At 34.1% G+C, this 18,494-nt stretch overlaps 1 long non-coding RNA gene across 8 annotated transcripts in view; it reads left to right on the top strand.

Moving 5' to 3' along the window:
* The window catches only part of LOC100930532, a 45,309-nt gene extending 41,020 nt beyond the window's left edge, over positions 1 to 4,289 (top strand). For all 8 annotated transcript variants that reach the window (XR_004234136.1, XR_004234134.1, XR_004234135.1 and 5 more), the window contains 2 exons: positions 1,096 to 1,271; positions 4,175 to 4,289. This is a non-coding gene — a long non-coding RNA (uncharacterized LOC100930532). The remainder of the gene's footprint in view (positions 1 to 1,095; positions 1,272 to 4,174) is intronic.
* The last annotated feature ends 14,205 nt before the right edge of the window (positions 4,290 to 18,494 follow it).

Raw genomic sequence — 18,494 nt, 5'->3', positions numbered from 1 at the left:
TTTGTTGGCTCAGCCAATAGCATTTTTAATTCAGAGAAGTAATGTCATTTTAGAAAGATTTTTACAATTAACACTATAAAGTGGTAGCATAAACATAATCACCTTGTGAATATATCCTTGACCTTCTATGGCTATAGTCTCATCTAAGGGAGGCAGGGAATGCGCTTTTGTATGTGTTAGAAAATATATTTTTATCATGTTGAGTTGATGTACCACATACTATATTTTCAACAGAAAGATTTTTGTCCTCCGACAAAACCATTTATATTTTCTCCATATGATTTTGAAAATGTAAGACTTTTAAAGCAGTTGATTAATAAAATTTCACACAATTCTAAAAAATGTGATGAATAATTAGTAGGACAAGATGATCTTCCTCCATACTTCCCTTATTTGCCAATCAGAAAAAAATTATGTTCTAATACTTCTGATTTCACAGAAATTAAGTCATAATAAAGGATGCTTACATATTCCTCATACTACTTTTCTTTCTTTTCTCTTTTTAGAAAGACGAGGCATTTTTTCCCCTCATACTGCTTTTCGACAATTCCCAAGAAATACACCATTTTTTAAATGTGGATGAAAATTATGCACAATGGGTAGCAGTAGGCATATTGTACTAGATTTGCCTTGTGATAGGGCATTGTAAATTAAGAACTAGCCTTAGAATCACAAAAATTTAGCTAAAATAGTGCATCTGATACACTTAACCCCTCACTATTCTAAGCAACTTTCCAAGACTATATATTACAGCTAGTTCTTGATCTGCATCAGTAAGAAGGGATTTTTCATAGTCTTCCAATAGTAAGTTCCTCACATTGATAAAGTTACTGGTAAGGATTCCAACCTCTTTCTAACTCAACTCCTGATCAACCCTCCCCCCCCATTCTTTTGAGTTGGGAAGAGCCAAGAAGCAAAACAAAAACTATTGCAAATGGAAAAAAATGAAGTCTGAGGTATAAATTTCCAGCTCAAATTTCCCACATTGGAGAAATATATGTGTATGGGTGTGTGTGTGTGTGTGTGTTATATAATCAAACCCAACATAGTCTTGCTTTTCTATAAGGCTAATGTTAGTTTTTGTCTTGATCTCAGATATTCCACTGAAGGAAACAAAATATGCCATTGAAGGAATAGGCTTGAATACTTTACCCCAAGTTGATGAATGAGGTTCTACACAAATGACATTCTTTAGTGTGAAATAGTAATGAACCATAAGATATAGAATCATTTTCTTCAGCCCTGAACCACAGACCTGATTGCTCCCTCAGGTAAGATTGTATCTTGGTGATATTTCATGCAATGAATGTGCAAAACTCTTAAAGAGTTGGAAGATACAGGGAAAACTACTAATAACTAGGAAGTGGCTCCTGCAAAACTCATCCATCTAGTTGATATTAAAATCACAAAATGGTCACATTCATCTTGAATTCTGCAGTGCTACTTTTGAGGGGGAGTGGGTAGGCAAGAAGGATTTAAGCAATATTATCACTTTGTATTATGAAAGGCAGCATGTTATTGTTCAGTCAGGACAATCTGCATTCACGTGCTGCGTCTGATATATAGTAGTTACTTAACCCTGGGGAAAAATCACTTTCTCATTTGGGTCCCTAAGTAAATCTCTGAAACTATGAGTTAAAAAGTAGTGCCATTAAGTATTAACATTAAGCATATATTATGTAAGGCATCATTCCAGATAGGTACATACATGCATGAACACATGTGTGTATTAATTTTCTAGAGGTAATTTGTGTGTATGTGTGTAACTCCTACCTTCAAAGGGCATATAAAGTAGTGAAGTATGAAAAGAAAGTCCTATATAAAAAAACAGAATATAATAAACACATGAAAGTAATCCAAAAGAAATAGTACAATATTAAGAGAGAGAAAGATCACTTTTGCAAAGGGAAAGGAAGAGAAAGCTCCAGGAGGATTCATGAAAAAGATATCTTGCTGGATCTCTGGGATATTTAAAACATCTACTTTACACTTTACCATTTAAAAAAACCTATAAATTATTATTTTCAAAACTATGGAAATGAAACTAGATATTTGATGTTTTTTTCCCCTACCCCATCATAAGATAAAAGCTTTAGAGCTGGAAGGAACTTCAGAGGTCAAGTGGAATTCTCTTATTTTACATTATGAGAAAGCTGAGACAGAGACATTAAATGACTTTTGAAGATCATTTAACAAGTATTTGAGTAGGATTTTAATCCAGTTCTTCTTGATTTCAACCTCAGTGTCCTATGCATTACATTAATGAGATTTATAGGAATCAGAAGTCAGAGAAGCTGATCTCTTATTTTTAAGCATCTCTTGAATAGCTAGGTACAGAGGATAGTGCACTGGCCTTTGAGTCAGGAATATGAGTTCAGTGCAGCCTTAGATATTTACCAGCTGCATAATTATAGGAAAGTAATACTTACTCTGCTCATGGAGATAATTATAGCAACCATCTCACAGAATTATTGTGAGGATCAAATAAATTGATATTTTCTAAATGCTTAGCACAGTGCCTGACACACAGTAGTCATTCAGTAAATGGAGGGTTATTATTTTTTCTTTTTTGATAGTCTTTTCTTTTCCCCTTCTGCTACATGATACATCAGATGAAGGCTTCTGGACTAAGACAACATCACCATCCAACATGACTACTCTTGAAAGTAGCTTGATGCCATACCTCACTTTCTCTGTTATTGGGGATTCCCAGCAGGGATTCACTTCCCAAACACTCTCATCCTTACTCCTTCTTTCTCACCCCTATCAATGATCAAAATTATAAAATCAGGAAAAGGCAAGGAATTCCTGCATTAGATCATAATATGTCCACTTCCTGCATTAGTCACTGAAAAAATAGACTCTATTCATTCTTCCTGCTAACCGCTAGGTTAAAAATAAGTTAAAAGCCTGGTTTACTGTCATAGAGACTTGATTTTAAACATCACAATAAATAGCAATGACACTTTGCACATATTGTGCAGCCTAGCTCACTGCTGTGCTTGGATAGCCTCAAATTAAGAAATATAGCCACACAATACCACCATCTGAGGCAAGGTAGGAATATTTATGTGTATATTATTGGTGATTTTTAAAAGACTCTAACTGGCTTTAACCCACATTTATTTTGTAATCAAACTGAATTAGAGTGAAATATCCACTGATATCTGATTGACTCAGACAAGTGTCCCACCTGGCAGGAGTTCAGAAATAACAAGACTGCTATACTCAGCTAGGCAAGGAGATTTCTGAGGGAATCAGACAGGAGAACTTCATGCAATTCTGAGTTTTTGAAATGTGTTTCAGTGATGTTTCTTAACCTTTATATTAGTATTGTTTCCCATTAATCCCTCCCTTGTTATATATCTCATTTTTGCATTCACTATAAGTTTAGAGAAGCTAGAGTGGGGAGAAGATAAGCTCAATGCTCCCTTTTTAATTGGAGATATGGGACTGGAGCTCAGGGAAGAAATTAGGACATTGTATACCTTCATAGACAAATATACTGTTCCTAGTATATTTTAGGAGCAGCCAGTATTGTAGAAGATAGAATGCAGGGCCTGGAGTCCAGAAAACCTGAGTATATATTCAGGATCAGATACTTGAAGGTTTTCTTTCCCAGAGAGATGAAGATAGACTCAGAAGCCTCAAAAAAAATTGCAGGATTTGGGAACCTCTAGTTTGGTGTATATGAATTTGAAAAGGTATTGCACACATAATACATGCCAGATCCAATAAGGCTGAGGATTATGTATAGGAAAATGAGCAAACTCATTGCCACACAGTGTTATTCTATCAAATGATAACTTTTTCTAACATGAAGGGGGCATACCCAAGGCAGGCATATTGAGATAGTTAAGGGGGGGATCATAAATTTGAATCTAATATGTGCAAACAAAATAAAATGCTCAGTTTATTTTTAAGTATTTAATATTTTTATTTTAAATATTTTAATATTTTTTAAATTTCATTCTATTTTTTCAATCTTAATACTTTGATTTGATGGAAAAAAAACCTTAATTCTTCTAAAAGGATATTTCTTTTTATCTTATTTATAAGTTTTGGTTTTGTATTTTTTATTTCTATATATGTATAACAATTTTTTATTTCTATATATGTATAATGCATGTAGACATGCATATGTAAATCTCCATTTATCTATCTCCCCCTCCAGGTTAAGAAAGAAGAAAAAAAGAACAGTTCAGCAAAACCAGCCAATATGCTGACAACATGTATGCAATGATTTACAGCCATAATCAATCAATCAATAAAACATTAAGTGCTCACTATGTGCTCTGCCCTGTGCTAAATGCTAGGGACCTAAATGCTAGGGACACAAAGAAAGGCAAAAGACAGTTCCTGTCCTCAAGGAGTTTACAATATAATATAAGAGAAAACATTTAAAGGAAGCTGAAAGGGGTTGAGGGAGGAGGTACAGTAGGAGGGAATTAGGGGAGAACAGAGGGTATTGACTAGGTGAATTTTTTCAACTATTCTTCAAGTCCAAGCTTCACGAGATGAAAAGTATATTAAAAGAAATATGAAAAAGATGAAAAGATGAAAAATATATTTAAAGAAAAAAAACTTTAGTAATTTTCTCAAATGGGCATTTAAATTCAATAATTTTGAAATATTTCCTTTTTGTCTCTTTCCCTCCATCTGCCACTTAAACATTCTGGACCTGAGACTTTAATCTTCTCCAAAATTAGGGAATTGTAACAGACTTCGAAGTCCAATATGGCTCTAATTCCTTTAGACCTATGAAATAACTCCCTTACCTTCCCTTTACCTTTTTGGCCTTTAAGGTGACCCATACTGAAACAACTTTTTTGAACTACTGGGGCCCAAAGTGGTAAATAGCAGAGGAACTAAGAAGTCAGGGACAATTAATGCTCTGGATTGGAAGTGAAAAATTTAAATGCAAGGCCTACTGTTAGAAGTAGAGAAATATTCCCTGGGCCATTTATGTTACTTTTGCTATACTGCATTTTTTCTTGGAAAATAGGGTTATATGGGTACCAATCCTTCACAGGAGGTATTAAGGCCCCTTGAATTTATTACATAAGTTTATCACAAAATCATAGTCAAAGGACTTCAAAAAGTCAGTCATTCTAGCTTTTTTTCCTCCATGAAAATGAAAACACAAACTTTCTAAGACTTGTTGATGTTTTTCAGTTGTGTTCTCCTTTTCGTGATCCTATTTGGGGTTTTCTCAGTAAAGAGACTTGAGTAGATTGCCATTTCTCCCAGTCATTTTACAAATGAGGAAACTAAGACAAATGGGGTTAAGTGACTTGCCTAAGATCACATAGCTAATAAGTATCTGAGTCCTGATTTGAACTCAAGAATATTTTCTCTTTACAACATCCTGAGAATTAGCTAGAGGTAACTGAGGCAGACAAATGTTAAATGACTAAGTGTCACAGTTAGTTTGTGTCTGAGGTTATATTTAAATTCAAGTTTTCCTGACTACTGTATAGCACTACACCGATTCTAATATATTTGGAAACAATGTGATTCTCTATGCAGATTTATCATGGCCTAATGGCATCTTCCCTGAGTTCACTCTCACATGTCTAATTCAACTGAACCAATACTGAGTTTATCATCTGAATTCTTCATGAGTTCTGTCTGCCTCATGCTCTTTCCACATCTTAAACTTATTGAAAGCTTTCTCTTAATGGTTCAATTCAAGTTCTACCACCTCATGAGTCTTTATCTCCCTGCCTACCCCCTCACTGAAAAATGAACTAATTGAAAATGTTCTTTCATTTATCATTTTTTCCCCGAACACTTCGTTCGAATTTCTCCCTTTGCCCTACCCTGCTCTCTCTCATACTTATCAGTATACATTTTTATCTTTAACCATCATTTCTCTTTTTGTTGACTGATTGTAAACTCCCCAAAGACTGAAATTATGTCATTTTAGATCTTTCTATCTCTAGCAAATGCTAGCTAGATTTTTTTTTTTTTGCATTGAACTGCTAACGTAGCTGAGATCTTCTGATACATTTAAAAATGATTTAATTTATTGGAACTGAGTTTCCAAAATTTTTAGGAACATATTTATTACATAAAGACATAACTTCTCTGATTTGCAACATTTCTCAGTTCTGGGAATTTTGCTATCTTCCATCTTTGGAATGCTCTTACTTCTCACCTCTGCCTACTGATTTCCTGGCTTCCTTTAAGAACCAATTAAAATCTCATCTTTTACAAGAACTCTTTCCCAACCTCTCTTAATTCTAATGCTTTCCCTTTGTCAACTATTTCCTATATATAACTTGTTTGTATATTATTTGTTTTCATGTTGTATTCCTCACTGGGACTGTGAGATCCACTAATTCTTGGCATAAATACTAATTTAAATGTATTTTATTTTTAAAATATATTTAATTTAAATTACATGTTTAAAATTTATTTTAAATGGGTCCATGTTGTATACTTTGACCTATTTATGTCTATCTTGCCAGTGTCATTTTACTCACCACTCTATCTTGATGAATAATTCTCCCAGATCAAAAAAAAAATAAAAAAAGCCTCAAATGAATCAAAGTGTAGTATCTAACACTATCCTTGACTTCTGGAAAATAACTAAATCCAAAGCTATCACTTAGCATCTCTTGGAGTTGTCATTTCAAAGCTAGAATGAGGTAAAAAAGTAAATATGAGTTTTAGCCTATTTATATCTTCACTTTTAAGTCCCACCTTCACTTTTAAGTCTCAACTTGTAAGAACTGATGGTCTCTGAATACAGATCGAAGCATATTTTTAAAACCTTATTTTTCTTCAGGGTTTTTTATTTTGGTCTATGTTTTCTTTCATAACATGACTATTATGGAAATATTTTGCATGACTACACATGTATAACATCAAATTGCTTGTATTCTCATTGGGAGAGAGGAGGGAAGAGGACCTGGAACTTAAAGTTTTAAAAACAAATTTTAAAAATTGTTTTTACAGGAAAAAATAAAGTGCTTAAACATGCTTTAAAAAAAAAATCCAGGGGCAGCTAGTTGGTATAGTAGATAGAGCACTAGCCCTGAAATTAGGAGGCCCTGCGTTTAAATATGATCTCAGACACTTAATGCTTCCTGGCTGTAGAACCCTCAGCAAATCACTTCAACCCCAATTGCCTCAGGAAAAAAAAAGTCCAAACTTGTGAAAGGTCAAACTTATTCATATATTACATTCAGGTGAGAAGTTATTTGTATTACAAATGAATGAATAAATAAAGGATTTTGAAAGCATTCACTATGTGCTAAATACAGTGCTAAACACTGCAAATATAAATAGAAACATTAGACAGTCCTTGTTCTCCAGGGATTCACTTTCTATTGAGGGAGGTAACACATATGGAAAGTTTCAGCTGTAAGTCAAATGGAAAGGCCCAAATGGGTCCTTAGGAGATTATAAAAATATTCCCTATAGACTTCTTATAGGAAGCTTCCATGGCACACTTAAATGTGAATGTGCTTTGGTTTATACAAATTCAATTTAATTCAATTTAAATCCCCTGGGCATTTTAAGGAACAATATGTAAATGAAATTCACCTCCACCTTTTGGCTTTAAGACTATCTCTCAAAGAATTAAACAGTGAAGAGGAATAATCATCTCTGATTAGACTTTTGACAAAAAGATTCAAGATTTTAAAAATGCTTTTGATTTATCCTATCAATAAGGATTATTGATAAACCTGAAAAGGAATGTTTAATCAGTGATTGACTTTGTTTAAGAACAGTTACATGGCCAAAAAGAAGCTATTGATTTGTGGTACAAGGAGAATCTCTGTGGACTAAGACATCTTTCAAGATGAATAGTATGATGACAGATTTATCACTTTAAAAAAATAGTTAAAACAAAATCATTCTTTAATTTCCTAAGATTTTTTTTCCTAAAAAACTCTGTCCACTATTAACAAACTGACAAAATTAAAAGAATGAAAAATTTAGAATCAGAAAACTTAGATTCGAATCCAAGATTACCCACTTAACATCTTTCATTTTGAACAAATGATTTAGTCTTTGGGGATCTCAATATTCTCTTGGGGGAAAAGCAAAATTACTCAACTAGGTGACCTCTATAGTCCTTTCTAATTCAAACACTATAATCCTTTGACTATTCTACATGACTCCTAGCAACAGTACCAGCACCAGCATTTTCAAAAAGCCCTTACCAACAAACATGCACCAAAACTCATTAATCTTTTTCATAGGTACACAATAAAAAGTTGGCTTTGTTTTTTGAAAAAAAAAAGTTTTGAAAATGTTCATGCCCTTAACCCAAAAGATCCCACTGACAGGCATATTACCTAAAGAGGCTAAAGGTAGGCAGAAAGGTACACCAAAATATTAATACTTTTTTGTGATAGCAAAGAATAAGAAGTGGTATAAATGCCCATCAGTTGAAAAATGGCTTAACAAATTGTGGAGCATAAATGTAATGGAATATATTAGTGTGTAATAAGAAATGATAAATATGAAAAATTTGGAGATGTTTTGGGAGACATATGAAAACATGCAGAGCAAAGTAAGGAAAAACCCCAAGAAAATAGCATACACAACCATAATAATATTCAATGCAAAGGACAAAAAATGAGATGGAATGACATGTCATTACATTGACAAAGCTTGATCTCAGAGAAGGATGAATAACTCTCTTTCTTCTTTTCAGGTATGGACTATGAGTATGAAATGTTGCATTAACTCTCAGACATTGTAGATGTATAGATTGGTTGCTTGGTTGTTTTTACTGAATTTCTCTTTTTCCCCTTTTCTTATTTGCAAGGAATACCTAGATGGATAAGGGAGGAGGGAGTATATTAAAAATGAAGGTAATGATAAAGCAAAAGATCAATAAAAGTAAAATTTGTTTGAAAAAGAAAAGAAAACAGCTTTTAGAAAGTTGGAAGGAATCAGGGAAAGCCATTAAGATTTTTCCATGTAGGGAAGTTAGTTGTGCCTGCTCCTGCAGCTGCTCTAAAATCAGAAACAAAATTGTCTGGAGGAAAAATAATCTAATTTGGTCTTACTGTTCTGCAAACAAGAAAATTTTTATACACAACATGATTCCTTATTTAAAAAACATGAATTTTTGCATTTTTTTAAAGAGAATACACATAAAAGTTCAAATTGCATAAATAGAAAATCCTAGGGAGATGGATTGTGTATTATGCTAAGTATGAAAGGAAATACTTTTATGGGGAATACAAAACTAAAATTTGGATATTTTTTCTGATAATCTTAATAACATTATTTGACATAAATATATAAAGATTCTCTCCCTTTTCTCCATATATATATATATATATACATATATATACACACACATACAAATAAACACATGTATATATATATACATATACAAACATGCCAAATTTATATACATACATACATACATATATACATGCATATAATTTCATTTGAATAGGCTTTCCTTTAAAAAAAATTTAAAATTATAGATGAAGCTTTGTGTATTTAGGTAGAGGGGATGGGACATGAGCAGTCCTCAAACTCATGATTTTGTTAAGAGAACTTCCAGTATGGAAAATATCTCCTTCAATGATGAAGTGAAACACTATTGTCCTGTAAACAAAAAGGTGGATATGAAAAATTCAGAGAAACTTAGAAGACTTGTATATACTAATGCCAGAAATGGGAGGAAAATATACACAAAGATTAAAACAATTTAAATTTATTTTAAACAAGTTGTGAGAACTCTGAATGTATCATGAGTTACACAGCAAAAGCATGTGGGTCATCACTTTATAAAAGATAGGAGGGAAGCCCCCATCTCATGGAATGTGAACACTAGCTTTTTTAGTTAGGATGCAATTCTAATTTGCTCCAAGAGATTTGGCTTAACTCATTTAGTTCCAACAATATAGATATAAAATTGTGGTTCTCTGTTAGATGTTTTATACAAAGCCAGATATGCCATTTTTCTATGGAGGGGTTTGCATTCCATGAGATGGAGGCGTCTTTCATATTTTTTTATAAAATGATACATCATGTGCTTTGCCATATAATTATGGTACATATATCTAGGTGGTGAGGTGGTAAAGTAGATAGAATGCTAGACCTAGATTCAGGGAGACTAGAATTCAATCAAGCCTCAAATATGAACTAGCTGTGTGACCCTGGCCACACTTCAATCTCCTTAAGTTCTTCATCTATAAAATGGACATAACGATAGCACACACTTCTCAAATGGTTGAGGAAATATAAAATGAGATAGATTTTGAAAAATGCTGAGCATAGTGTCATGCATATAATAGACACCTAAGAAATGTTTGTTTGTTCCCCTTTTGAGAACCAAAAAAAAAACAAAAAAAAAACAAGAAAAAGAATTCCATATATTGTCAGTGTCCGCTCCTTCCCACTTCCTGCCCCTTCAATTTCTTCAGGCTATTATGAAGTTAGGATGTGTCAACCATCTCCCTAAAGAGATCAAAATTCCTTGATTTACTGCCACCCATTAATCATATCAATTGGTGGTCAATTTTATTTGTTGATAAGAAGACACAAGACATACATGACAGTATAAGGAGAGATGGGCAGAGTCAAGGGGATTGAAATGGAAAATAAATAACAAATCAAGAATATTGGCAATGTGACTATAGAAGTGGGTGAATATATGGGGAGAGGGTTTAAGTTCTTTCTGTCCCTCCTTAAACAGTTCTGGAAATAGAATAGAGTCAATAGAAGAGTTCCATCATTTCAGGGTTCACTGAATCCCACCAAAATGATGTAGAGGGGAACAGGAAAGCAGTGTCAGAAAATCAGATTCAGCTTGATGCTACTAGTAGTATTTCTTCCTATAGGGTCAAACATAGATAATCATTCCCTTCTGGTTTCTTCCTGTGTACCTGGAATAGTGCCTAACATGTAGTAAGTACTTAATAAATACTGATTAATCGATCGATCGATTGACTGTGAAAATCTCTGAAGTTTCCAAAAGTTGTCAACAAATTGGTGAATTCTGGGAGAGAATCCACTCAAATCTCTAATCTTTCCTAGTACAATAGCCATTTATGGGCTGAATCCCAATGATTGACAAATTGGCCTTGATCCCTTCTTTTCACCAAGGTTGATTTGCCCCTCTTTATGCAGTCTACTAAACCACATAACACAGTCTGTCTGTCTGTCTGTCTGTCTCTCTCTCTCTCTTTCACACACACACACACACACCCTCTACTCTCAGGGGCTCACCTCACTGAAATCAAACTTTGTGTGAAAATCCCATTAACTTAGCCCTCAGCAGCTCATGGCATTCACCAGCCTCAGCTTCCATAGGCAGGAGTTACAACAGTGTGCCACGCCTCTCAGCCAAATTCTATATATTCTAATTCCATTTTTTTTTTGAACTTGTAACTGTTTGCCAGTCATTTGGTTCTGGCCTTCATCAAGACTTTCCTAAAATATTGTAATGGCCTCCTAATTCATCTGCCTGCTTCCAGTCCCACTCTTCTCAGATACATCCTGCTGCTAAAATAATCTTCCTAAGGCACAGGTATGACTGTGTGCTTAAAAATCTTCTCTGTCTCCTGTTGCCTCTAAGATGAAATAAAACTTCTCAGTTTGACATTTAAGGTTCCAAATGAAAATTATTTGGTTCCAGCCTTATTTCATATTATTTTCCTTTACCAGCTCTATATTTCAGACAAGCTGGACTATTAGCTAGTCCCTGATTTTCATACTTGTTCATAAGTCTTCAGGCATCTTCACAGTTGCTAACTTAGTATAGAACATTTTCTCTTCTTTTGTCCAACTTTCAAAATTCTAATTGTCCTTCAAGACATAAGTCAGATGATATCTACTTGGTGAAAATTTTACTTTGATTCAGTTATTCCTCTCTTAACTTCTCAAATCACCTTTTATACATGTGATGCTTTCTGGGAGACAGTAAGAGTTTTGAAGACAGGAACAATGTTATTTTTGTCCATGTCTAGCATGGACACTAGCACATAGTGAGCATTTCATAAATATTTATCGAATTTGAATCTAGGCCAACTCTCTGACTGTGTAGTACTAAATTGTTCCTGACAAATAAAAATCTATGCAAAGACCTTCAGGTAAAGAAATTCCAAAACCATTCTCATATTATCATTTTTTTCCCTTGCCTTCTCTCCTCATATTAACATTTGAGTAGATGGGTTCTTCTTTATTCCCCCTAAAAAAGATCTTGGGAAATTTCATATTAAGATTGTTTCTTTTGAGGCTGTTTGTGTGTATGTATGTACGTATGTATGTATCTGTGATTGGGGAAGAAAGTGCCATTAATGATTCTGACAAGGTTGTTAGTTCAGTCTTCAAACACCTCACGATGCTAGATCACAGCCCTTATCCACCCACTTTTAGCCTCTCCCTCTCGTTCTCTCTTTGTACTAAAAGGATTTGAATATTAGCTCTCTCCAAAACAAAACAACAAAAACCACACACACACAAACACACACACACACACACAACCTTTTGAAGGATAAATTAGCATGCACATTATTTTCTACTTGTAGAGAGAAATTGTCCTAGCAACAGTCCCTAGATCAACTGTCATCCAATAAGGATGACTGGATCATGTGTATGCCTCTAAAGAGAGATTTAAAACAATGTCATACTTTCACAGACACTTACTTTTGTTTTCCAAACAATATGTTCCTAGAACATGCACTAGAAAATATACCAAGAAAGAGGGGACTTGGAGACCCTTTTGGAAAAAAATGTGAAAAATATGAAAGAAGTCAGTTGCTCCTCTAAGAAGTGTTTTTAATTTCATTGCCATGATCATATAATGTACATTAACCCCATTATTAACCATGTAATACTGATCTGCTATACAGTGTTGTCTGGGGTAATAAGTACAGGAAATATACCATTTTTAATTCCCATAAGGTAGATATAACATGGAATTATCTCTATTTTACAGAAACAAGTTAAAATGACTTTTCCTGTCATTGGTACAGTTGGGCCTTAGTCAACATCTTTTACTTTAATTGAGGATTTCTTAACCTTCTCAGTGTCATGGATCCCTTTGGCAGTCTGATACACATACTTTCTCAGAATAATATTTTTAAAGACATAAAATAGAATATTTAGAATTACACAGGAAACAAATTATATTAAAATACAGTTATTTTTGAAAATGAAATTTCATAAATCCTGGGTCAAAAACTTCTGTTAGAAAAACTCCAGGTTCTAAGGCATATGAGTAGCTGCTATAGAGCCCACCTAAATAGATAAATGGTAGAGTTAAAAAGAGTAGAGGCTTTCAATGTATGATGACTTTTTAGTTTGCTTGTTTGCATTTTAAATTTTGTAATACTCAGAAATAGATAATTTTGGTAACTTAGAGGAGGAAGTTTTCTAGAGCAATATGGGTTCTTAAGAGTCTTGTCCAAGTTCTAACATCTAGGTTCTAGACTTAGGATCTAGGTCTTTCTATAAAGTGAGATATTTGTAAAAGGCTTAGCATTATGTCTCGCACATAGTATGTATTTAATAAATGCTGATTTCCTTTCTTCCTCATTTCAAGGCCAGCTCTCGATCCACTATGCCAGTCAAAAAATATTAACCTTTTTTTTGCTTCCTTTTATGTTTTTAGATCACAGTACCTCATTGGTGTTCAACTGATGATCATAGCTTTTAAAAAAAGGTTAGATAGAAAATATTTTTCTAGACTATATAGTCTCCCTCTCCATATTACAATAAATAAAATAGGTACGATAGAGGTTAAGATAATGGACCTCATTTTTACTCCTAAAGAATATGTAAACAAATGAAAGAGAAGGTTTGAGTTAAAACACACACACACACACACACACACACACACACAGAAAGTTCTTCAAGATTTTAGGGAGTTATATAAGGAATAGGTAATTATGTGAAATGGCAAAGTCTCTAAATTAGAAAAACCCAGAAATCTATAGACTGTATGTTAAAAAGAAAATGGTTTGGCTCCCAAAAGTCCCATGAATCAATATTCAGCTTTAGCATATTGGGGGAAAAAAAGCACAAGGAAAAATTAAACTTATTCAAGTTTGTTGGAGGAATCATTTTTTCTAAAAGAAATTAAGGCTCCTGTCTTGGGAATAGGGACTAGGGAAACACAACAGGCCGAGGGGAGTGGAGAAAAGAAATAAGGGGAGATGACAGGAGGAAAGGAGAGGAGTCAAGAAAAGTTTAAAGGGGAAGAGAAAGAAGGGGAAATAGGAGATAAGATTTTGGGAAGGTGAGAAAACAGGGAAAGGGAAAAGAAAGGAGGGAAGAAAAAGAGAGGAAGACAGAAAAGAGGGAAAGAAGGTAGGTGAATAGGGAAGAAAGATTAGAGAGAAGAAGAAATTAGAGGTAAGGCAGAAAGAGGTGGGGGAAAGGAGTGAAGGAGAAGAGGAAGGTAGAATAGAGAAGGAAAGAGAGGAAAAGAAGCAAGGGAAGGGGTAGAAGGAAGCAAACAAGAGAGGCTAAAGGAAAAGGAGGAAAGAAGAAGGGTAAGAGAGAAAGGAAGGTAAATAAAGTCAGTCCTGCTTATGATAACTGACATTCAACAATCATAGTTTGTAGAATGTTTTTATCTAAGGATGAAGGTAACTTGGAAAAGCATCACTTCAAAGTGAAGATGTCTGAGACACATGCAAAAGTGTGGCAGAGCACCTGGAAGTTCCCCCAGAAATTGTACCATCCACAAAAGTTTGTTTGTTTTGTTAGGCAATTGGAATTAAGTGACTTGTCCAAGATCACACAGCTAGAAAGTGTTAAGTGTCTGATGCTAAACCTGAACTCAGGTCTTCCTGACTTCACTGGCCCTTCTAGCTGTCCCACTATGAACAGAAGTAAACTACATACCTCTAACACAATCTTCAGGCAGGAGGGTAATAATATAAATTGTATGGCTGGTCTATAGGAAGAGATATGATTCCCAGGGAATTGAGCTCGGCTTATCTAAAATCAAATTACTTTTATGAGAGTGGCAGAATTTGGAAATTAGAATTGCAATATCAAAGCAAATAATAAGAATCCATGTGATCTATTTTTATATGAAGACAACTAATATTATTCAGGGGGAATTTATCAATATCAATGTTTTCCATGATCATTTTGAAAATGGACATTTTGGTCAGGAAAGCTCGAGATCAATCTAGTATCTAGAGAACTGATTCCTTTAGTCCTTAAGGGCTTTCTTCCCATGTTAACTTCTTTCAGTGAGTCAATGCCCATCCAAGCTTCCACTTGAGGAGTTCTACCACCAGTCATTATGCTAGGGCCCATGATCTCAGATTACATCTCTACCTTGCCCTAACTTTGCTGATGCCCTCTCCCACAATTTTTAAACTCCCACTAGAATGTAAATTTTTGGACTATATTGGAGTGCACTCCACTCTTACCCTGTAAAACACACCATTCCTGCCAATATATTAAGTTGTCTTGGGCTGAAAAATTGTTTCACCTTGTCCTTTGGTATAGAGGGCCATAGATAGTGGGGAACCCTGGGTGAGGTATAAGACCCTTTAATCCATAAAAGGAACCATGGTTTGGCTCCCCATCCCCCCTTTGGGGCATCCAATCTTCTTGAGAAGTCAGGGGGCATGACAACCTGTGCTGTAATTAAAGTAGAGTTATGCTAAAGTGGCAAGGAATCATCAGCTCACAATAGCAAGTTATTTATGTGGTCCCACAGGCCCACTGTCCTTGCTCAGTGTGCTTTAGTTATATAAGTGTATTAGAGTATACAAGGCTGAGAAAATTTTGGATAAATGGACTCCTGTTTGACCATCCTGCCCTGGCACTCCTCACCCATGAGCAGCATTTGGGCTGGTTCCCGAAATCCTCTAGTGAGTAGGCCCAGACACTTTTGTGGTTTCTTCTGTTCCAGAATTCATTTTGAGGCATTATTTAAATTTTTTAGAAGGAAATTTGAGAGAGCTCAAGTGAATCCCTGTTTTTTCTTTGCTATCTTGACTCTACCCCACCAGAGTGATTTTCTTAAAGTAACAAACTAATTTTCTGCTCAATAAACTCAGTAGCTCCCTATCACCTCTGGAATCAGGTTTGGCATTCAAACCCCTCCATAACCTATCCCTATGCTCCATCTTTCTTATCTTTTTACCCTTATACCATCATTCCCACCCTCACCCCATATATTATCTAATCCATTGGTACTATCTTCCTTGCTCTTTCATGACTACTATATTACATCTTTTGAGTCTGGGCATTTTCTGTGGTTTTGCCTAGACTTGGAATTCTTTCCCTTCTCCTATTTACCTCCTGGATTTCCTGGATTCCTTTGAGTCCTACCTAAACTCCTACCTTTTATATGAAGTCTTCCCTAATCCTTAATTCCAGTGCCTACTCTGTTAATTCTTTTCCCTTTATTTGCTCTGTTTATCTGTTCCATTAGAATATGAGCTCCTTATGGGTAAAGACTGTCTTTTGCATTTCTTTCTAGCCCCAGAACTTAACTCAGTACTTGATACATAGTTCAAAACCAGTCTCAAGACACTTAATAGATGTGTGACCCTGGGCAAGTCACTTAACCTCTCTGCCTTAATCCACTGGAGAAGGAAATGACAAACCACTTCAGCAGCTTTGCCAAGAAAACCCAAATACTCTGTTAGCATGCTATGGTCCACAGGGTCACAAAAAGTCAGATACAATTGAGCAACAACAACAATAACAATAAAACTATCAAAAGATTATATTTTAGATCTGCAAAAAAATAAAAGCAATATTTGTCTGAAAAATAAAAAGTCAACAATCTCAATAAAAAAGAAAAATTCAAAGGAAGTGGGTCTAGCAGTACCAGATCTCAAACTATACTAAAAAGCAGTAATCATCAGAATCACTGGGACCTGGTTAAAGAATAAGAAAGATGATTGGTGGAATGGATTAGTAACAAAATATATAAGCAAATCAACATAGTAGCTTAGTGAACAGTAAATTGAAAGACACCAACTCTTAGAGAAAGGACTTACCATTTGACAAAAATGACTGAAAAAAATGGAAAACTGCCTCATAGAAATTAGACTTAAACTTCACACCATATACTAAAATAAGTCCTTGGATGCATGAAATGACTTGGATTTAACAGGTTACATCTTAAGCAAAATAGAAGAGCAAGTAAAGAAATACTTATCAAGACTGGTTAGAGAAAGAGTTTATGAACAAATAAGAGAAAGAGAAGGTAAAGAAGAGAAAGTCAACAATCTTGATTACATGAAATTGAAAAGTTTTGCACACACATTTAATATAAAAAAATTGAAGGGAAATAGTTAACTGAGAGAAAATGTGTGTGTGTGTGTGTGTTTGTGTGTGTGTGTGTGAACTTTCTCTAGTTTCCAGGTTATACAAAGAATTGATTCCAATATATACAAATAATTGTGTTTTGTTGTAGCCTTTCCCTAATGGTTCAAAAGTATAAATAATTCTCAAAGGAAGAAATCCAATCTTTCAATAATTACTTTAAAATTACTTGAAGAAAAAAAGGTCCAAATTATTAATGACACAAAAAATAGATCAACTCAGCTATCCTATCTCATACTACAAGACTGGCAAAGATAATCCAAAAAAGGAAGTAATTAAGGGAAAGGCTGCAAAAAAAAAAAAAAAAAAAAATGAACTCATTGATATTTATGAATTGGCAAGCTATGAATAGGTCCAGTCATTCTCAAAAGCAAATTGAACTATGTCTCCCCAAATCATAAACTGTGTATAACCTTTAATCCAGCAACACCACTACTACAACTCTACCCCAAAGAGATGGAAGATCTAAGAAAAAAAATCATATTTTCAAAACATTTGTAGTAACTCTTTTTGTGGTAGCAAGGAACTAAAATCAAAGAGAAGTACCTATAAATTGGGAAACAGTTGAAAGATATGCCTTACATATAACTGTACAACACTCCACAGAAATAAAGGGGAGCAAACAATTGGAATAATATCTACTACATGTGGATGGGTCATGTCAATATAATAAATTCACATTACTTTATACATTTAGGCAACATTTTATAGGACTGTATAAAACAGTATCAAAATACATAGAACTTAGCAAGAGGTCTTGCATAATAATTAGAAGTAGAAATTAGGGAATAATATGATCAGTCTTCAATTATTATATATGACAATAGTTAACAAAGCTACTTGGTATTGATTTTTTTTTTGAAAAGCAACAAACATAGATTTATATAAACAATAATATCAAGCAACTAAAAATAACCCAATGTTTGATAAACTTGAGAACATAAATTACTGGGGAAGGACTTAAGAACTTTAAGGAAAACTGAAATATAGCAATAAGTTTAGATCAGCATATCATATATTATTCTACAATAAATTTCAAATAGATTCATATCAAGAAAATTTTTAAAAAGACTATTATAAAAATACAGCAAGAAATAGCTTTTACAGTGATGGATAGTGGCAGATTCTTAATCAAACAAAGGATAGATTATAAAATATAAAATGAGTAATTTTACTACATAAAATTAAAGTGCTTTTGCCTGAAC

The sequence above is a fragment of the Sarcophilus harrisii genome, chromosome 4 (assembly GCF_902635505.1).
Source record: "Sarcophilus harrisii chromosome 4, mSarHar1.11, whole genome shotgun sequence".
NCBI classification, from domain to species: Eukaryota; Metazoa; Chordata; class Mammalia; order Dasyuromorphia; family Dasyuridae; genus Sarcophilus; species Sarcophilus harrisii.
Note: the sequence above shows the minus strand (reverse complement) of the source record. Positions and strands in the feature narration are given on the sequence as shown.